This window comes from Phyllostomus discolor, chromosome X (assembly GCF_004126475.2).
Source record: "Phyllostomus discolor isolate MPI-MPIP mPhyDis1 chromosome X, mPhyDis1.pri.v3, whole genome shotgun sequence".
In the NCBI taxonomy this organism is placed as follows: Eukaryota; Metazoa; Chordata; class Mammalia; order Chiroptera; family Phyllostomidae; genus Phyllostomus; species Phyllostomus discolor.
Genome location: NC_050198.1, coordinates 87705246 through 87728297, shown reverse-complemented (window position 1 = coordinate 87728297; position 23052 = coordinate 87705246). Strand labels below are relative to the sequence as shown.

The 23052-nt window shown below is 38.5% G+C and overlaps 1 non-coding gene and 1 pseudogene across 1 annotated transcript; both read right to left on the bottom strand.

The window, feature by feature from the left end:
• Positions 1-586: 586 nt before the first annotated feature.
• Positions 587-5728, bottom strand: LOC114504962 (annotated as a pseudogene).
• A 3955-nt stretch (positions 5729-9683) lies between these two features.
• Positions 9684-9818, bottom strand: LOC114505871. The gene has a single exon (XR_003685326.1). It is a non-coding gene; the product is annotated as a U11 spliceosomal RNA (small nuclear RNA).
• Between the last annotated feature and the right edge of the window lie 13234 nt (positions 9819-23052).

Sequence of the window (23052 nt, the reverse complement as noted above, 5' to 3'; positions counted from 1 at the left end):
CACAACTGAGGCATGTGCCCTGACCAGGAACTGAACTGGTATGACCCTTTGGTTCTCAAGCCGGTGCTCAATCCACTGAGCCACACCAGCCAGGGCTCCTTCCACTTATTTAAAATGAAAGATTATCTTTGCTTTTTTTTAAATCTAACTTTTTGGAATGAAACTTTTTTCTACTATAATTTTTAAAACAATAAATTTTCCTCTGAGCACTGCTTTATCTACACCCCACACTTGATATGACATAATTTCACTGTTGTTATTATTGTTGTTGTTATTGTTATTAAGTTCAAAATATATTTTAAGTTCCCTTGTGATTTATTCTTTCTTCTCCTGCTCATTTAGTAGTAAGTTGTTTAATTCCGAAGTATTTATTTATTTTTCTAGATACATTGTTGTTATTGATTTGTAACTTAAACTCCCCTGTGATCAAAGAACATAACTCTGTAAGACTTAAGTCCTGTTAAGTGCATCATATTTTTGCTTCTGTTCCAGACATTGGTCTCTCTACACTTGAAAGGAATATGTACTCTACAATTGTAAGGTACAGTGTTCTATAACTATTACCTCAAAGTGGTGGACAGAAGTTCTATAAATCTTCTATATTTTTTTTCCTGAGCACCCCAGTTTTCCCAAGGAGTTTATTGGGCAGACCAAGGGACAGAGAGGCCCTGCTTCTGAAAGAAGGTGTTGACCTCTTGGTGGTGAAGCCTGGCTTGTGTTGGCAACAAAGGACCTGGTGGGGCAGCAGGAACTTAATCTTGGAGTCATGGAACTGCAAGACTGCCAGTCAATGGCACTAGCTGGTTGCTATCTCCTTCACTTTCATGATCTGGATTGAGTGGGTGTGGGCATGGTGGCAAGCCTCCATGTCTCGGTATCACTGGGTGATGGTGCTTGCGGTTGTCAGGTCCCAGTACTCCTGGTACATGTTGTGGGTCCCACTGCAGGAGTTGTAATGCAGCCAGTTACCTAAGTTCTTCACCTGAAGTGGGAATTTTTTGAACACTTGCCCACAGCAGACAATTTCCCTTGAAGATTTCTTGAACTTCTTCAGTTGAGACACAAAGTACCCACTGTGGGACTTGGCAATGACATGGTTAGATGCAAAGATGCACATATGGAAAATGGGCGGTGCATGGCACTTAGGGGTGGGCAGGCTGAGCCCCACCACCTTATACTCTCAGTGCCAGACCTTCATAGCATTCTCTCCATGTTTGCCACCACCCACAAAAGGAAGGAAATCTATATCTTTACTGGTTTTTATTTTGTTCTTCAATTACTGAAAAAGGAATGTTAAAATCTATAGATACGGTTATGGAAGTATCAAGTTTTCTCTTTTACTTTGTCAAATTTGTTCATTATTTAGAATCTTCGTTGAAAGGTGTGTAAAGCCCTGGCTAGTGTGGCTCAGTGGATTCAGTACCATCCTGTGAACCAAAGTTGCAGGTTCGATTCCCAGACAGGGCACATGCCTTGGGATATATATATCCATTTTCTCCTTTTCTCATCCTTTATGCCATTTGTGTCATAGTATATATTTCTCCCCAATACAATTTATTGGCTGTGAGAAAAGTTGAAATTTCTTATCACATCTAAAACAAGAATCATTTTAAAGGTGATTTTATTGGTTCCAAGTGTTAATAGTTTGCATATTAACATAAAGACTCTAAGAGTGTCAGTACCCCAGGATCATAGAATGTGAGAGCTGGAAAGACCTTAAAAACCATCCAGCCCAGTGTTTCCCCAGAGGAGCACTAGTGCCATTTTGAGGGAGATTATTCTTCATTGTGCAGAATTATCATGCACATTGTAGGGCTTTTAGTATCACTGGCACCCGTCTGCTAAATTAAAAAAAAAATGCCAGTGACCATTTCCAAAGTCCCAACCAGGGCTATTGTAAAGCCTTCTATTAAGAACCATTGTTACTAAATCATTGTCCAGATTAAGAAACTGAGATTCAGAGAGATTAGGTAATTTGCTTAAAGTGGAACACCATTTTCTTAAAAACTAACTAAATCCCAGTTCTCATTTCAGTTCTCTTTTAACTGTACCATGCTACATCTGAGATTGGTGATAAAACTATCCCAACTATAAATAAAACCTAAAATAAGCTAGGGGATATTGTTATTTCTTATGTCCTAAATTAATATCTGTTGGAAAAATCATCCTAAAGAAGTTAGGAGGTGGAGGCCCTGAATATGATTCTAGTATAAACTTCATGGACTTCCCATAGCCATTTAATCATTGTATTAGAATTACATTTCCTGTTATTCTGTCTGTTTAACTGATTTACCCATGTTTATAAAATGCTCCATACAAAATCTTCACAGAAAAAAGCCCGATATAATCTCAGTAGAATCATTAGTGCTTTATTTTGGTTCTGTATAAATATGTGTACATTTCTATTTTTAAATTCTGAAAACCTCATTTCTTAGTATTTTTTTTCTAGACTTCAGAGAGCGTGAATACAATCTTTTGCTGCTTACTGTCATAAACATAACTACTCAAACAGCTCGTCAAGCAGCTTGAAACTAGTTCTCACAGTTGTACTGCTTACACACAACTCAGTTTGTTCGTTCATTTCCAGTATGAGACAGGTGCTTAACTCGGCCTATACAAAATCTGAACCTGTTTGAGCTGAGTGATGTGGTAAGCCTGGCAGGTGGCCTGGCTGTAGGATAACCACTGACGAGAAGAAGCTGTGGTTCAGAATGCCTGGGAAAAGAAATAACACAAAGTCTTGAGCAGGAAAAGGCTAAATATGTACTAGACACAGAGATTATGCCTCTCCTTTTAGACAAGAAAAAAGTTTAGATGGGACTGAAAACAAAGCCAAAAGGCAAATACATGAATAGATACATTTAGCAGATGGATGGGGCAAAAGGGTTCTGAGTGGGTGTTGGCAGAGACTGTCATAGTTCCTGGATTCTAACCAAACAGATTGATGCTGCTTAAGTATGTGAGACTTTTTTGGTTAGCATTTGTTAGTAATTAATAGGAAATATTTTCTTTTTAAAAATATTTTATTTACTTTTAGAAAGAGGGGGAGAGAAACATCAATGTTTGGTTGCATCTTGCACACCCCACACCAGGGAACCTGGCCTACACCCCAGGCATATACCTTGATTGGGAATTGAACCAGTGACCCTTTGGATCGCAGGCTGGCACTCAATCCACTGAGGCACACCAGCCAGAGCAATAGGAAATATTTTCACTAGAATATTTTATCACTAGGCTGCATTAGATTACTTATTTTTTTAAAGAATATTTTATTTATTTTTAGAGAGAGGGAAAGGGAGCGAGAAAGGGAGAGAAACATCAATGTGTGGTTGCCTCCTACACACTCCCTACTGGGGACCTGGCCCAAAACCCAGGCATGTGCCCTGACTGGGAATTGAACCAGTGATGCTTTGCCTCACTGTCAGGTGCTCAATCCATGGAACCACACCAGCCAGGACAGATTATTTTTTCATATAAAATATTATGTACCTACTAGAAACCTGCTATTGTTTTCTAATGCTGTAGTGAGAAATAGAAATACCAAATGATCTCACTTATATGTGGAATCTAAAAAAAATACCCAAACTCATAGATGCAGATTGGTGGTTTCCAGAGGCAGGGGGTGGAGGGAGGGTGGGCAAAGTGAATGAAGGGTGTCAAAAGGTACAAACTTCCAAAATAAAGTCATGGGGATATCATGTAAAGGTTGACTATAGTTAACATTACTGTATTGCATATTTGAAAGTTGCTAAGAGAGCAGATCTTAAAATTTTTCATCACAAAAATTCTGTAACTGTGTGGTGACAGATGTTAACTAGACTTACTGTGGTGATTATTTCACAATATATGCAAATATCAGATTATGTTGTACAGCTGAAACTAATATAATGTTATATGTCAATTACACCTCAATGTAAACATGCTGTAGCTACCAAAGTGTGAGAGAGAGATTTCTGAAGTTAACTTCTTCACTGGGGGTATATAGACAACAAGGAAGATTAGTAAGTGCAGGTGGGGGGGTGTTAGGGAAGTCTCTGATAAAATACTGTCTGAGCAAAGACATGAAGGAAATGAAAGAAAAAGTGATGAGGATACCTAGAAGAAAGATGGGGGCAAGCAGCTGCAACACAAAGCATAAATCTAAAATTGGAGCAAGTCTAGTATATTTCAGGAAAACAGTGACAATGTGATTGGAAGGGAATAAGGGAGATGATAGTGGTAGGAGATGAACACTACTATTACTGTAGATTCATATCTAATTAGAAATGTATGATGAGTTTCATTTTGTGATTTTGCAAAAGGACAGAGGTAGCTATGTGTAAAACTTTTCCTCAATGTTTATATCATTTCATGTGTCCATTTCTTTTCCAGTACTTCTGTTCCTTTTATCCCTAACTTCATCTACACTTCTCTGTTCATCCTTTTTCTTCTCCTATAGAACTGAATTTAGCAGGCATAGCTCAATAAGTCCAGGAGAGAGAGCAGACCTTTGTGGAAAAAAATGCCAGTTCTGAGTATGAGCTTCTAAGACAGTCAAGTTGCATTCTTAAAAGCAGATTCAAGATTGTTCCAAGAGTCATGGGTGCAAGCCGATTTCTCCCCAGAAAAAAATCCAGGCTTCTCAGCTGCTGAGTCCTACTTCCTTCTTAGTCCTACTTAGTCTGTATTAATATTTTTCTATCAACTGTGGTCTTAGAGTCTTCCACAGAGAGAGGTGTGTCATTCACAACAGTCTGCTTGAAGATGAGCATCTCTCCTCTACAGTGCTAGTAACTGACTTCTGGTCATGATCTCCTGATTTTACTCCCCTCCAGTGACTTGAGAACTGCTGAGTCCAGCAAATCCTTAGGACACCATTAACATTATAATATGTCTGCTATGTGCAAAGTAAGTTATAGTAATCCAGATGAAATAAGTTCATGGTTTAAACCAGGGGGAAATAGGTAGAGAGGGAGAAATAGAGAGATTTCAGGAATATTAGCAGGACTTTGGGGTAGATTAAATACAAAATTTGAGGGAATAGGTATTAGAACTGACTCCTAAGTTTTTGACTTACCAAACTAAATGGAAAGTGGAAATATTCACTGAGGCATGGCATACTGGAAGAGGATCTAGCTGGTGAGGGAAGATTATGAAGAAAAATTGAGTTTGGGCTATCAAGGAACATAAATAAAGGACACATGGACAAAGCCAAAACAGGCAGGTTGGAGGGGGGAGGGGGAGCATAGTGGGGTGAAAATAAAGACAGCTGTACTTGAACAATAATACAAATGTTAAAAAAGAAAAACTGAGTTTGAAATGCCTCCGACTTCCGGCAAGATAGAGGCATAGGTGGACGCACCATACCTCCACGCACAACCAAGATTAGAAAAACAACAATTTAGAGACAGAATAACACCCAGAACTGACAGAGAATTTATCTGAATGGAAGTCAGACAGCCAAGAAGTTGAAGTAGACCCATTCATCCAGACTGGTAGGAGGGGCGGAGCGGGGCGGGTGCGGGTTGGCAGCGGTGTGCGGTGATCGGGGAGAACTTGGCGAGCGAACTCAGCATGCGAACTCAGCGCGTAAGCCATCTGGGGCACACAAGATCGCAGCGGTGGACCCTGAGTATGCAAGCAGAGGCTGGCAGACCCACTGAAGCAGCGACTGTGGACCAGGGCAGAGCGTGCAACCCAGGATCCCAGGGAAGGGACTGTGATCCCAGGAGAACGGAACTACCGCCATTGTTCCCTCCCGCCTCCACACCCGTCCCCACATGCAATGTCACATTCTAGCGACTGGGGTGCCCAGCCCAGGTAACACCTAAGGCTCCGCCCCACACCATCACAAGAGTGACCAGACAGGAGAAAAAAAAAGAAGAGACAGAGAGAGATATGGGGGACTGATCTGTTCGTCTCCAGAAAAAGAACAGATCAGTCCCCCAGGACTCATCCTTTTGAGCGACTAAGAAATAGCCAATCTATCAGATGCACAGTTCAAAACACTGGTTATCAGGAAGCTCACAGAATTGGTTGATTTTGGGCACAAATTTGATGAAAAAATGCAGGTTACCATAAAAGAGATGAAGGAAGATGCACGGAGAGCCAATAGTGATGGGAAGGAAACTGGGTCTCAAAACAATAGAGTGGACCAGAAGGAAGCAAAAAACAACCAAGCAGGAAAACATGAAGAAATAAAAATTCAAAAAAATGAGGAGAAGCTTAGGAGCCTCTAGGACATCTTTAAACATTCCAACATCCTAATTATAGGGGTACCAGAAGGGGAAGAGGAAGAGCAACAAGTGGAAAAGTTATTTGAACAAATAATAAAGGAGAACTTCCCCAATCTTGCAAAGGGAATAGACTTCAAAGAAATCCAGGAAGCACAGAGAGCCCCAAAGAAGTTGGACCCAAGAAGAAACACACCAAGGCGCATCATAATTCCATTAGCCAAGGTAAAAATGAAGAAGAGAATCCTAGAAGCAGCAAGAGATAAGGGGACAGTCACCTACAAAGGGGTTCCCATCAGACTGTCAGCTGATTTCTCAAAAGAGACCTTGCAGGCAAGAAGGGGCTGGAAAGAAATATTCCAAGTCATGAAAGACAAGGACCTATATCCCAGGTTGCTCTATCCAGCAAAGCTCTCATTTAGAATGGAAGGGCAGAAAAAGTGCTTCTCAGATAAGGTCAAGTTCAAGGAGTTCATCATCACCAAGCCCTTATTTTATGAAATGCTAAAGGGACTCATCTAAGAAAAGAAGATAAAGAAAAAACATGTATAGTAAAAGGACAGCAAACTCACAATTATGAACAACCACACCTAAAGCAAAACCAAAAGAAACTAAGCAAACAACTAGAACAGGAACAGAACCACAGAAATGGAGATCACATGGAGGGTTAGCAACAGGAGAGTGGGAGGAGGAAAGAGGGGGAAAAGGTGTAGAGAATAAGTAGCATAGAATGTAGGTTGAAAATAGATAGGGGGAGGGCAAGAATAGTATGGGAAATGTAGAAGCTAAAGAACTCATAAGTATGACACATGGACATGAACTAAAGTGGAGGATATGGGTGGGAGAGGGTGTAAAGGGTGGAGGGGAGTGAAGGGGGGGAATGGGACAACTGTAATAGCATAATCAATAAAATATATTAAAAAAAAGAAATACCTTTACAATTTGAATACCAAGTAGATAGAGGGACTGAAGGTTTCTGGAGGTCAGAGAACAGATTTGCTTTGGAAATAAAAAATTTTGAAGTCATCAGCATATAGATATTAAATGGATCTTGGATAGCAAGGAAAGTTCCTAAAAAAAGAAGGTAGAGCCCTGACTGGTGTGGTTCAGTGGTCGCTGCTTCGATTCCTGATCAGGGCATATGCCTGGGTAGGGGGCATGCAAGAGGCAATTGATCCATGTTTCTCTCCCTCTCTTTCTCCCTTTACTCTCCTCTCATTAAAAATAAATAAGTTAAATCTTTAACAAATGTAGAAAAACCCTGGCTGATGTGGCTCAGTGTTTTGAGTTGCCAATCTGCAAACCAAAGGGTCACCAGGTCAATCCTTAGTCAGGGCACATGCCTGGATTGCTGGCCAGGTCCCGAGTAGGGGGCGTGTGAGAGGCAACCACACATTGATGTTTCCCTCTCTCCCTTCCCCTCTGCCTAAAAATAAATAAATAAAATATATTTTTTAAAAAGGTGGAGTGACTTTGGATAATTAGTTGAAGATAGGGAGGGATTGTGGGATTTGAACAGATGGATTATACAGTATTTTAATGATATTGGAAAAATATAAACTGTTTTAAAACAACTTATTCTTAAAACTTCTATTGATTGATTGAGGGAGAGAAAGAGAGACATCAATTTGTTGTTCTATTTATTTATGCATTTATTGGTTGGTTCTTATATGTGCCCTGACTGGGACTGAACCCACAACCTTGGCCTATCAGAACGATGCTCCAACCAACTAAACTACCTGGCCAGGTTTTAAAACTCTTAATTTCTGGAAATGTTCTAGCCCACAGAGAAAAATATTCTGCAGTTTAATCTCAACCATAACTGGCCTATGTGTGTTATGGAAGAATTTGCAGGTGACAGCTTATAGGGAGGACAGTACCATGGAGCCAAATGTAATAGTGAGGGTTGAGGTCATGAAGATGCCTTTATAGATCACACTTAGTGGGAAATAATGGGCTAATATTACAAAAATGTGCTGAGGATGCATTTCTTTTGTGCTTTTGGCTGCTAATCAGCTCGGCACAGCCAATGGTCTTTGATATATAGCCACTCTGACTTCTGTGGTAGCTGTGATTAGAGACACTTTGAAATGAAAGCTACCTGTTCCTGCTGCTAAGGACAAAATAGTGTCAAAACTGGAAGTTCTGTTTTGTATCCAAGAAAGGAGGGTATAATTTGGGGTAAAGAGGAAATGGAGAGAGATTGGTTTCTTGGTGTATGGTGAAGAAATAGTTCACTCTTGACACGAGTATCAGGTTCATAAATTGCTTAGGATAATGTCTGGCTCCCACCAAATGCATAATAAATGTTTGTTGGAGTTGATCTTCTCTTTAACTATGTTTCTCACATGGAATGGTTGTAATTAACTTATTTTGTCATCATCTGGCATGCTAATAATCAGGTCATTAAACAAAATAAACAACAGCCCTGGCTGGTATGGCTCAGTGGATTGAGCATTGCCCTGCAAAACAAAAGGTCACCAGTTTGATTCCCAGTCAGGGCACATGCCTGGGTTGCGGGCCAGGTCCCCAATGGAGGGCACGTGAGAGGCAGCCACACATTGATGTTTCTCTCCCTCTCTCCCGTCTTTCTAAAAATAAGTAAAATCTTTTTAAAAAGCAACAACTGAAGAAGTGGTTAAATATTAATATTTAAAGTCCAGTATTCTGCATTATGTGTTTATTTTTAGTTTATGTTACACTAATAACGTAGTTCCTCACAAGTGTCCTGACAATTGTTCAATACTTCTTAGTAGGCAATTGAATTAAGATGTTCTGCAAGTATGGGAATATTGACCTGGTGGTGTTGAGCGGCTGTTTATCTTTACTGAGACAAGGACAAGGGAAAATGGATTTCAATTGTATAAATTAAACACCTTCTGTGACATCAGATAAAACTTATTTATATAAATTATTTGAAAATGACACAATACAACCAGATTAAACTTCCAGAAGCATAGCTCTGATCTTACAGTTCCGTACTCAAAAACTTTCAATGACTCCCCATTGTCTGAAGAATAAAATTAACCACTTAATCAGGTTCTCTATGATTTGCTCTACCTTTCAAGGCTATATCCTATTCTTTGCCTTCACAGACCCTGAAACTTGACCTAAGCTATTCTTCACATTTCCTTGTTTCTCCATCCACGTTTTTTTTTCTCATGCTGTGTCTTCTAAAGTGTATGTCCTTCCTCACTCAGGTTTATTCAAATTTTATCTGTTCTTTATATTAGATTGGGTTCATTACTCAGTAAGTTATCTTTGATCCCTTCAGAATAATCAACTTTCCTTTCTCCAAAAACTTCCATGAGTTTTTTATGGTACTAATACTGATAGGCCAATCTTTTCTTTTTTCTTTGCTTTTTTCTTTTCTTTTCTTTTCTTCTCTTCTCTTCTCTTCTCTTCTCTTCTCTTCTCTTCTCTTCTCTTTCCTTTCCTTTTCTTTTTTCTTTCTTTCTTTCTTTTTTTTTTTCATGTGCCAGGGCCAATGATCACTAGCTGTCTGGGTACCAAAAAATCACACTTCTGAAATCTCTTTGATGTTGATTCTGCACATAGAGCAATCAAGTTGCCCTATGTGTGCCAGTCATGACAGAAGTCCTTTCTCTTGAAATTCTCAAATCTCCAAAGGTATGATAATAGAAAATTTTTCAAAATTTATTAGAAAAACCAGAACTCACCTCATCTTATATAGTAGTAAAATCTAACCTGATGTGATTTGAGACTTTCTCTAGTCTTTATAGTAGCCCCCTTTATCTGTGGGTGATATGTTCCAAGATCCCCAGTGGATGACTGAAACCACGAATAGTACCGAATCCTGTATATACTACATTTTCCTTCTACATGTATACCTATGATAAAGTTTAACTTATAAATTAGGCATGATAAGAGATTAACAACAATAATTAATAACATAATAGAACAATTCTAACAATATGCTGTAATATAAAAGTTATATGAATGTGGTATTTCTCAAAATACCTTATTGTACTGTACTCACCTCTCAGTTAAAGGTAGCATTTTATAGCTTCCCTTTGGCATATCCAAAACATCGCCATTCTTGTGCTTTGGTGTCATTATTAAGCACAGGCATACCTCATTATATTGCACTTTGCTGTACTGTACTTCACAGATACTGTGTTTACATAAACATTCAGGCAAGACCCCCTCCACCAACAAAAACATTGACTCACTGAAGACTCAGATGATGGTTAGCATTTTTTAGCAATAAAATATTTTAAAATTAATGTATGTACATTGTTTTTTAGACATAATGCTATTGTACACTTAATGACTTACACTAGGAAACAAAAAAATTTTATGACTCACTTTATTGGGATATTTGCTTTATTGCAGTGGTCTGGAGCCAAACCTGCAATATCTCTGAGATGTGCCTGTAAAATCATGGTTACTTGAACACAAGCACTGAGATACTGCAATGGTCCATTTGATAACCTAAATGGCTACTAAGTAACTAACAGGAAGGTAGTGTATACATACTGGATGCACTGGACTAAAGGATTATTCATGTTCCAAGTGGGACACGGCTAGACAGCGTACAGGGTGTGCAATTTCAAACATATGAGTTGTTTATCTCTGGAAATTTTGATTTAATATTTCTGGACTACTGTATCTCAGTTTAGTGTTAATATTCATGTATTTCAGTTCAGAAATATAAATGTGTCTAATAATGAACTATTTCCCCAAATTTCAGTCAGTGTGTTTTTAAAAGGCAGTATATAGGTCTTAGTGCTGTTCTAAGTCTGAAAATTTATAAATTCTGAACTATATCTGTTTCTAAGGTTTTTGGGTAAGAATTATAAACTTGATTATACTCATATACAGTGTCATTTTTTGCTTCCTAATACATAAACAACCATTCTATTCTGAGAGTATCTGACACCAGTGAGTCTTGGTGGAAATTAGAGCTTCATCTCCATTGTGGAGTTTGAAGTGCTCAGGTAACAAAGTGCCTTTTTCTTCCTGGCACATGATCATGTATGTATATAACCTAGACTTTACCAATTGAATACTCCTTCCAAGGATCTTGAGTTCTGAAGGAATCATGCAAAGAAAGAGGGAAAATTGGAGCTTGTACACTGAGGTAGTAGAATCAAGTGGCCAGTGGTAGTGTTGCCAACACCAGCTGCTCCTGTATTTCTCACTGCCTAATTTCCTTTGGTTCTTGAGTGTTTCTGAACCTACTTTGCCAGACTTCCTACTGGTTCTGTCATCTATCCAATATCCTTTCAATAAATGTTTCTCTATTAAGTGAGCCAGAGTTTGTTCTGGTATTTATATCCAAAAACCTTAACTGAATTTAGACTATTTTTTCCATCTTCCCCTGTCTTAGTTCAGATTCTATAACAAAGCGTCATAGACTGAGTAGTTTATAAACACCACATAAATTTAGATATCACACTTCTGGAGACTGGAAGTTTGATATCAGCGTGGTGCCAGCGTGGTCAGGTTACAATGAGGGTTCTTCTGGTTTGTAGACTGCTGACTTCCATTGTGTTCTCACATGACAGAAAGAGAGCTAGTAGCTATCTGACCTCTTGTTATAAGGGCACTAATCCTATTGATGAGGGCTTTACTCTCATGATCTAATTATCTCCCAAAGGCTTCACCTCCTATTACCACCACATTGGGAAAACGGTTCAACATATGAATTTGGAGGGACATAAACATTCAGTCCGTAAAACTATACTCATCTAAATTTGAAGCTCCTAAAAAATAAAAAGCAGCCCTGGCTGGTATGGTTCTGTGGATTGAGTGCCGGCCTGAGAACCAAAGGGTGGCCAGTTAGATTACTGGTCAGGGCACATGCCTGGGTAGTGGGCCAGGTCCCCAGTAGGGGGGCGTGTGAGTGGCAACCACACATTGATGTTTCTCTCCCTGTTTTTCTTACCTTCCTCTTTCTCTAAAAATAAATAAAATATTTTTAAAAATCATATTTTTTAATCTTAGTGTACTCAAAACACCTAATAATAACAGATAATTGATTACTTTTACATATGGCAATCACAAGATAATACTGGTATTTTAGAAGAATCCTTTAAAGTATGGAAAATGGGATAGCAAAGGAAACATTAGGAGTACTCTAGTTGGGAGGTGATAGTGTCATGATTAATATAGTGAAAGTAAAGATAAAAAGAAATTTTATGGATTTAAGAAATTAAGGTGTTCAGGATTTAGTGATTGATTATGGTGGATAATAGGAAGGAGGAGAAATGACTCCTAGATAGCTGGCTTGAGTCATTGGTTAGATAGTGGTGGCATTCAAAGAACTAGGGAACATAGGAGCAGTGGCTGTTTTGGGTGGTAAGGAAGATAACTGGGTCAGCTGGAAATATTTTGAACTCCAGGAGCAGAGGAGAGAGGTCCTATAGCAAGAGTGATGGATCTAACACTTAAAAGCAGAGATTGGGTTATCATTACAGTATAGTTGGTACTTAGCCCTGGCTGGCATAGCTCAGTGGATTGAGCATGGGCTGTGAACCAAAGTGTCACAGGTTCGATTCCCAGTCAGGGCACATGCCTGGGTTGCAGGCCACGGCCCCCAGTAACCGCACATTGATGTTTCTCTCTCTCTTTCTCCCTCCCTTCCCTCTCTAAAAATAAATAAATAAAATCTAAAATAAATAAGAATTAAAAATAGCACAATATTAAAAAAAAACACAATATAGTTGGTACTTAAATTCATGGGAGTAGATGACATTTCCCAAGAGGAGAGTATAGATTGAGAAGAAAATAAGACCTAGGGCAGAGCATTGAGGAACATGGAAGTGCTTAACTAGAGCTGAGGAACTGTCAAAGGGGGAACAAGAGAAGCAAGAGCATTTCACTATGTATTGTGACAGTAACAAACGATAATTGGGTGAAGGGAAGAAACAAGCACATCAATGCAAAACAATGTGACATGTTACATCAGGGGCATACTAATATGGGTATAGGAGAGGTGAATACAAGGAGAATCACAGTAATAAATGAGACTGAAACACATACATTATTTGGAAGTCTACTTAACCACTTATCTGTATGGCATATAGTATATTCATGGGTGTGTGTATAATATCAAATGACCATGACACAAGACCACATATTTAATATTAATCTTTCTCTGATTGGATTTCATTTCAGTTCAACAACATTTTCTTTCTCTACTGTTTCCTTTAAATGGCTTTGTGGTGCACATTGCTTTTGGTCAATAGAGATTTTCTTTCTTTTTTGACAGTATAAGGAGGTCCATGGTTTAGTTAGAAACAGCCAAACATCTGATAGCCTCTTTAAAATATATTCCAAATAGCCCTGGCTTGTGTGGCTCAGTGGATAGAGCTTCAGCCTGAGAACTGAAAGGTCACTGGTTTGATTCCTGCTCAGGCACATGCCTGGGTTGCAGGCCAGGTACCCAGTAGGGAGCGCACAAGAGATAATCACACATTGTTTCTCTCCCTCTCTTTCTCCCTCCCTTCCCCTCTCTGTAAAAATGAATGAATAAAATCTTAAAAAAATAAAATAAAATATATTCTGAATAAATGTTTTAAAAGTTACTATTAACACATTCTGAAGAAAATTATTTTTTTTCCTTTTTAAAAGATTTTATTTATTTATTTTTAGAGAATGGAAAAGAAAGAGAAAGAGATGGAGAGAAACATCAATGTGTGGTTGCTTCTCGCATGCTCCCCAATGGGGGACCTAGTCTGCAACCCAGGCTTGTGCCCTGACTGGGAATCGAATCAATGACTTTTTGGTTCACAGGCCAGCACTCAATCCACTGAGCCACACCAGCCAGGGCAAGAGAAGCATTTTTTATTTTGGCTGAAAGTGGCTGTGTATGAAGTAAGTTGAGCATCATCATTTTATTGGCTTGCTCCTGGTCCTTGATTTTTTTCCTCTCAGGAGGAAATTGTTTAAAGCACAAAGAGTTCCCAGTTTCTAATTCCATTTCTGTTGCTAACTAAATTTGGAACCTCAGAAAAGTCACCTTTGCTACCTCTGGGCCTTGGTTGCTATATCTTTACAAAGGAGCTGCTGTCAGCTCCAGAGACCTCATAGAATTGTGGAAATCAAGGAGAAATAGATGCCAAATTGTTTGGATAACATAAAGTGTGTGGAAGACACTAGTGCTCTTGCAATTTTCTGTGTGCTCCGCTGTAGAGCCCAATATGATTTTAGTTACATTAAGACTGTGTGAATACTCTGGTTAATGGGCTATGAGTAGGTGTGACATGTGTCACTGCTAAGTCGAAGCATTAAGAGTTCATATGCTATCTCTGAGCTCTCTATTCCTCTTCCTTAGTAACCATGAAGACAACATGTTGAGATAGTGGCATAAAATGGAAGGAAAACCTATCTTTGAGTTACTAAGTGGAGGGAAATCACACCTGCCAAATGACCTTCAGTTGACTTTGCATGAGTGAGAAATAAATTGTTGCATCTCTGAGATTTTGGAGCTATATGTTACTAAAGCATATCTAAACCTCTACTGGTTAACCCAGTATACAAGCATAAGGCATTGTTATTTGAGATGTTCTGTGGAAATGTGTGGTAAAGTAGGGATATGAAATTCTCAAAAGCTTTTGGTGGTGGTCCTAGCAAGAGAAACTAGAGGCTTTATGGTTTCTTTAGCAAAGATACTTCATTTCCCAATGTCTTTCCAGATAACCTCAAAATTTACTATTCCAGCCAAGGTATCAGCTCTGCTATGGGTCTTATTTTGATGCTAAGGCTAAAAGCTCACTTCTGCCATTGCTTCCTGCCTTTCAGATTATTCATACAAGATTAAGATTTAGAGGCCTGGTAGTGCTGGCTGGTATGGCTCAGTGGATTGAGCACCAGACTGTGAAGCAAAGAGTTGTTGGTTTGAGTCCCAGTCAGGGCACATGCCTGGGTTGCCGGCCCCCAGTAGGGGGTGCATGAGAGGCAACCACAGATTGATATTTCTTTCCTTCTCTTTCTCCCACCCTTCCCCTCTCTAAAAATAAATAAATAAAACCTTAAAAAAAAGAATAGAGGCCTGGTAAATGCTCCACTGGGGCCAGTAGAAGAGAGGTAGGGATGGGACAAGGTTGGGAGATGTCAGTCCTATGAGGTTATTTTCACATAACCCCCTCTTTATTTCCTCTTTGCTTATTTTATACTTTTATTGTCTGTTTTCTATACTCTGCTTTCTATTATTTTTTTACTCATATATCTTCTTAGTTTTTTGAGTGGTCACACCATGCTCACGGCTGTAAGAAATACAGGCTAGTTTAAGGTGTTATGCATGCCTTTAGGTTTATAATACATTGTAGAAATAAGCTTTACACACAGCAAAGAGGACTAGTGTAAAACTAAGTGATTCAGTGCTAAACTGAGAGACAAATTATAAATGCTGTAGGAGACAGCAGACAGGAAAAGCAGTGGAGATTATTTGGATGAGGAAGAATTTGGAACTGGGGGCTTGGCTTAGGAGGCTGTTGCAGTAATCCATGGGTGAGGGGATAAATATTTGGAATCAAGCATAGAGAAGAGAAATAATTCGGATGAAAATGACAGGCATTTTGAAAGAAAATGGATAGAGTTTGTGACTAATGGAATGAGAGTTATATGAGTAGGAAACACCAAAGATTATTGAAAATTTTAAGCCTGAATAGCTTAAGAAAATAAAACTGTTTTTAACAGGGACAGAATTATTAAAAAATAGAACAGAATTTGATTGGAAGAGGTAGTTACAGAAAAGGGAGTTCACTTACAGATATAAGCTTTTGGGGGAGAAGAGCTCACAAGTCAAGAAGACATGTCTAGTATCCAGGCAGATCTGTTAGCTAGCACTGGGAGCCAAATGAAAAGATCAAATTAGAAATGTGTGTGATATGTGAAGCCATAGTATGATGAATTGGTTAATACTCCCAATTTAGGAAGATTGGATGGAGGATAAGTGTATCAGAGAGACTGGTAAAAACAACTGGGGATGTTTATTCATTCAGTCATTCATCATTTACTCATTCAACAAGCATGTACTCAGCACAAAGTATGTGTCATGTATTTGTTAAAACATTAATTACTTGCCCTGGCTGGGTGGTTCAGTTGATTGGAGTGTTGTCCACATACCAAAAGTTTTGGAATTTGATTTCTGTTAGGGGCCCATATGGGAGGCAACTAATTAATGTTTCCCACATAGATATTTCTCTCTCTCTCTCTCTCTCTCTCTCTCTCTCTTCCCCTCCCTCCCTCCTTCTCTATCTACCCTCTGTCTATCTCCCTCTCCCTTCCTCTATCTCTAAAGTCAATAAACATCCTCTGGTGAGAATTTTTTAAAAAACATATTGATTACTGAACAGATTGGTAATTGGGATTTGGGTTAATTTTACTATCTCAGCATTTCCAAGATGGAATGCAGGAACCATAGTAAAAATGGTACCTATATTTGAAAAGTTGTTTTACAGGCATTCTTTGTATTTAGAGCCTATCTAATAAAAGAAAACCAACACAAAAATTCTTTCATTTGAAACAAGAGACACTATTTGTCTTGAATGAAGTAGCTTGCTGAGTCTGTAGCTATGGCTTTAATATTATTATATTAATGTAGAAATAAGGGTTAGTGTGCTACATATATATTGCGGCTTCCACATGGCTTTTAGTGATGGCCACTTTAAAAAAAAGACATTCAATATTTTAATTAATCATGACCACAAATTTGAGGCAGGTTTTAGCTAAAAATTATGAGGTCATTATAAAGATTTTATGTATTTATTTTTAGGGATAGAGGAAGGGAGTGAAAAAGAGAGGGAGAGAATCATGAATGTGAGAGAGAAACATCTATCGGTTGCCTCTTCCATGCACCTAGACCAGACCAAACCTACAAGCCAGGCATGTGCCCTGACTGAGAATCAAACCAGTGATCTTTTGCTTTGTAGAATGCTGTCCAACCGACTGAGCCACACCAATCAGGTCTATGAGGTTATTTTAGAAATCAACAAAATGACTCTGTATAGTAGGGAAAGCCTACTTGCCTCAGAATGATAACAGACTATAGAGGACAGAAGAGTGTGCAGGATAACAGAAATAAAGAGAAAGGAATGATTCCTCATAAACCAGCTTCTCACCATACCTCAACAGATTATGGGAGGAGAAGTCTGGCCTTGAAAATTACCATGTTTAGCCCTAGGTTGAGATAGAGTATTTTGCAAAATTTTCCATTGCAGAATTTGTTTACAAGTACCCTCATGGTCCAATTGCAACATTTCTTTAGATCACAACTCCTTTTGTTCTTTGTTTTCAAAACTCCAGGCAATATGTAGCTTCTGTATTACAGAAAGATGAGTTTCCTGGAGTACCCTTCAATGGGGAAATATACTGATTCTTTTGTTAATGGTTTTCAAAATTCCAGGCAATGTGTGACTTCTGTATCACAGAAAAAATGAGTTTCCTGGAGTGGAGTGCCCTTAGAGTTGCTTCTTCAAAATTCAAGAGCGTGTGTGGAAATACACTGATTCTTTCATTTCTACCCAATAGCAGTATCGCAGTGCAACTACCTAGGGTTAAGTGGAATATTTAATTAGATCAGAAGTCTTGGCTTGCTTAGTACAATTTTAACCAATCAAATCAGCTGGCAATAGATCAAATACGGATTGGTTGTCTAAAAGTTGAAATCTCTCCTAGGAAGAAGAGGTATCTGAACCTTCTCTAGGTGTCAGGTATTTTCTATATATTTAAGGACCACTTCATAGATAAGGATGGAGGCAAGACATTTGCCAGATTGAATTCACTGTATCAGTGTGTGTGTTTGTGATCAGAACAATAAGAGCCTTATGCTATTTACTATTGACTAAAACTTAGCTCCTTTAGTTTACAGTGCTTTATTGATTTTATGGTTATTTTTGAAACAGTATGTATTTAATATCAGTATTTATTTCCACAAAATGCAAAGTTTACATTCAGAAGAAATTTTTACCATGTTTGAATGTTAGCTTAAAACTAACAAAAACCAAGTATCCCTGTGCTAAGAAAATAACTCCAGGACAGAGGGGAAGCTTTGCACCTCAGCCAGTAAATCCTGCTTCTTAAGCTAAATGTGCATAAGGCTTTCCCACACGTCTCCCGTTGCTACGGAAACCTCTTTCGGTGTCTGAGCTCTGAACAGCTGACTCATTTCAAAGTCTGGCTCTGAAACCTCTCGGCTCACAGTTTAGAGAGACAAATGGAAACAAAAAAACAGAAACAATGAAATAGCAATATATATTATTTAATTAAAATTAATAAGTTATGTGTCTTGATATATAGGGAAAAGGTAATGTAATGCAAATCCCCAGTTGTTATAGACTGGAGTGAAGATATCATAGAAACGTGGAGTCCACAGTCTATAACAAGATTTCTGTCCTCTGGATGTAGCAACACAGAATAAAACTGAAGCTTAATAAAGAGCCTTAATAAAGAGACTCCTTCATATCAAAACAGTTCAAACAGATACGTATGTAAATGAAAGTAGAGAGCCTGTCCAGCAAAGCAGCAATGGGTGGGAGTGGAGGAAGAGAAGGGGGAGGGGCAGAAGTAATTAAGAGTACCCCAAGCACTCTTAGGAAATGTCTAAACAAAGCTCTGCCAAGAATGTGCTAAGGGGGTCTTCTTGCTTTAGTCTCTGTCTTTGGCCCTATTAACTCAGCATATTCAATGAATGCACTTTGGCATGTTTATTAAATGGGCAGATACCCCAAAGAGAGGAGCTAGAGTTTAGGCCAGAAGACCTCTAACATTCCTTCACCATCTCTGACTAAGGAAGTAAATTTCCCAGCACTCTTGTTGTCAACTGGCCCAGGGGATTGGTGGGATATTGTATATATTTTTACATTTACAACTAGAAATTGTCACAGGTATTAATGAAACTTTGAATCTGAACTCCTGAAAAAGTGATTTACTTTTATATATTAGAATCAACTTTAGTTTTGTCAACGTAAGAAACATCCAAACCTGTAAGAAATTTTATTTGTTAATTTGAGTCAAACTGATGACAGTTTCTGGGAAGCTAAATCTCAATGGACTGAGAAAGTGCTCTACTAAATAGCAGTTTTACCACTTATTTCATTCATCAGAATCAAAGGGGAAGATGTAAGGGGGTTGCATGAAATCCACTGGTGATAGATTAGGGAAGCCGGGGAAAAAAAGCAAAGCAGGGGCTGGGGAAACCTCTGGGACTGGATAAAAAGTAAAATGAATAGACACTTTTTTTTTACACAGATGAAGATAGGATAGTTAACAGTCAACAATGAACATCATAACAATAACGATGAGGGGATTTGTGGTCTCCCCTCTGGTTGGTGGTTGTGCTTGGAGGAATTGGGGAGCAAATTTGATATTCCAAAGGCATATTAGGTATGCCTAGATGCAATAAAGCGACAGGCTCAGTTAAGGTAAAAACCGAACTTTGTTACTGAAAAATGCTGCCCTAGGACATGACTGCCTGCCACGAACTGCTGTTAGTTAGAAAGTTCTAATTTGAGGCCAACCTCCTTTGTTACTTTAGATCTGAGTTTGTAATACACCATTCAGGCCTCTCCTGAGTTTGTCAGGTTTAGCATGTGACCTCTTTTTTGTCTTGCCTTTGGTTGTGAGAAACTTCCTTTTGAAAACTCAGTGTGGTAGGGATTAGGAAAAAATATCTGTTTTTTGGACATGCCTGTGTAAACATAAAAAACATTCAAACCCCTAGAGAATTTTGGTGAGGTTTTTTTTGTTTTTGTTTTTGGTTTTTTTTGAGCCAAACTGACAACAGTTGCTGGGAAGCAAAATCTTAATGGACTGAGAAATGCTTTGGAGAATGGCAGTTTAGCCCCTTATTTTATACATTACAATTAAAAGAGAAGACTAAGTGGGTTACATGAAATCCATTGGTGATAGATTAGGGAGGTGGGAGAAAGCAATGCAGGGAAAACTTTGCGACTAGATAAAAAGTAAAATGATGGACACTTACTTTCACATTGGTGAGTATGGGATAGTTAATAGTCAACAATTAACATGATAACAACGAGGGCATTTGTGGTCTCCCCCTAGTGAGGTGTCTGTGCTTTGGGGGGTCCAGAAAAAGGAAATTTGACTTTCCAAAGGTATGTTAGCATAGATGCAAAAAGACAACAGACAGGCTCAGTTAAGGTAAAGACTGACTTTTGTTAGGGAGAAATACTGGCATAGCACATGAACTGCTTTTAGTTATAAAGTTTTAATTTCAGACCATCCTATGTGGTTCCTTTAGGTCTCTTGAGTTTGTAAGGCTGCCTTGCAAGCCCAATGTCTCCCCCGAGCATGCCAGGTTTCGCATGTGACTCCTTTTCTTCTACACTTGGTTATGTCTTCACATTTCAATGCAGGAAATGTAGATACATAAATATAGATATTGTGATTTGTAAGAATCATCTGAATGATTAAATATATATTTCTTATATATTTGACTTCCTTCACAATTCCTCGCTCACAGCCCCTGGAACTCCTGGAATTTCCTAAATGTTGAGAATGATAAAAAGTGTCTTTTGTTATGTTGATGGTGACTTTTGGAAAGCACCTGAAGGTGGGGCTCGTTGCCAGGAGACCCAACCAAGTGATTAGAGGGTTGGAACTTTTAGTCCCCAAACCAGACCTCCAGGGAGGGGGCAGGGGCTGGAGATTTAATTCATCTGCCAATACTCAGTGATTTAATTAATTGACTATAACTATGTAAGGAAACCTCCATAAAAACCCTAGAGGACTGAGTTTGGAGAGCTTCTGGGTTTGTGAATATGTGTAGATTTTGTCAGAGAGGCTCCCTTGGAGAGAGCTCCGTGTACATATCTTCCATCTAGCTGTTCCTTTTACAGTAAACTAATTGTGTCTTGAGTTCTGTGAGCTGTTCTAGCAAATTAATCGAACCCAAGAAGAGGATTGTGGAAACCTGACTTATAGCGACTCAGTTGGAAATACAGGTAACAACCTGGTCTTGTATCTGGTGTCTGAAGTATGCGTGTGTATCGACAGAGTATAGTTGTAGGACTGAACCCTTTACCTTTGGAATCTGATGCTTTTTCTGGGTTGATAGTGTCAAAATTGAGTTCTTGGACACCCTTCTGGTGTGGAGGAACCTGCTGCCCCCATGTTGGGCTTGGGTCCAGAAATTTTACATATACACATATATATATTCATTGCTCTTTTGTATATTGCATTAATTTAGAAAAAAGTATTTATACTGTCTTCTATCTGTGCCTCTGAAAATACAGGTTGTAATATAGCCTAAATGAATCTTTTTTTTTTTCCATTTCATCTGTTCTTTTTGATTTCTTTTTTTTTATTTCAATCATTGTTCAAGTAAATGAATCTTTAAGCATCAGTTTGTTCTATTCACCAATAAAAATTATTACTGATTTCATTGTGGGAAAATACAAATAATACATACCATCAAAGTATTATTTTGGTGAAAATATATGTAAAGAATCATTAATGAATGCATATAGAGTCTGTGAAATATTTCAAGCATTGTTCCCAAACAGGTAAGATTGTGAATAGCAATAGGCAAGTCTTATACTCTTAAGAAAAGCTATTGCTCTAGAGAAGTCACTTTGTGTGAGTCCAAACTTTGGTGTAGGAAATTGTCATATCCAGTTACTTGTATATTCTGATCAATTTATTCAGTGCATTGCCATTAAATTAATGGATTCAGTCGGTAATCCTTGAAAGGCTAAGTAGTCTGGGAAATCTTGGAATGCTGTTGAACCAACATGTGTGGAGCTCAGAAAAACATATTATGGTTGGCTGAATAATGACCCATCGAGTATGCTCACATCCTGAACCCTGGAATCTGTGAAAATGTTAATTTACATAGCAAAAAGTACTTTGCGGATGTGATTAAATTAATGTCCTGAGGTGGGGAGATTAATGTGAAATATTCAGGTAGTCCAATGCAATCAATTTTGTAAAAGGAAAACAGTAGAGTTAGGGTCAGACAGAGAATGGCTGTGATGGTAGAAGCAGAGGTTGGAATGATGCTTTCAGGACTGATGAAGGGATTACTAGGCAAAGAACACTGGCACTCTGAAAGCTGGAAAAAGCAAGGAGATATTTTCTCTGGAGTCTCAGAAGAATTCAGCCTTGACAACACCTTGATTTTAACCAAGTCCACTTCAGACCATCAAAATTGTAAGATAATACATTTGTGTTATTTTAAGCCTCTTTAGTTTGTATCAGTTTGATACAGCAGCAACACTAACACACTTACTGATTAAATTCAGGAAGGAACTTTACTATGGCCTTACAAACTAGAGAGAAAAATGATTGTCTAGATGAGGGGTGTCAAACTCATTTTCACCAGGAGCCTCCATCAGCCTTGCAATTGCCTTCAAAGGGCCGAGTGTAATTTCAACTCCTTAACAGTTAAGGAGTAGTTACATTTATGCAGTCCTAAAATTATTTTGGCCCTTTGAAGGCAACCACGAGGCTGATGTGGCCCCTGGTGAAAATGAGTTTGACACTCCTGGACTAGATGAAAGGATAGGTAAATGGTGTCACACCTGATGGCAAAGTACAAAATAATGATTGTTCATTACTGTTGTAGAAAATTACAAGTGAATTTTGTTTGTTCATCTTATATTCTACAATTTTGCTCAGTTTATTGTTGTTTAGTTACAGTTGTCCCCATTATCTATCCCCCTTGCTCTCCCTTGCCCTGCCCAACACCCATTCCCATGACTTCCTTCTTTTTTACATACAACATTATTTTGTATTGGTTTCAGGTGTACAGCATAGTGGTTAGACAGTCATATACGTTACAGAGTGCTCCCCCAATATTTCCAGTACCCACCAGACACCATAGATAGTTATGATAATATTTTTGACTATA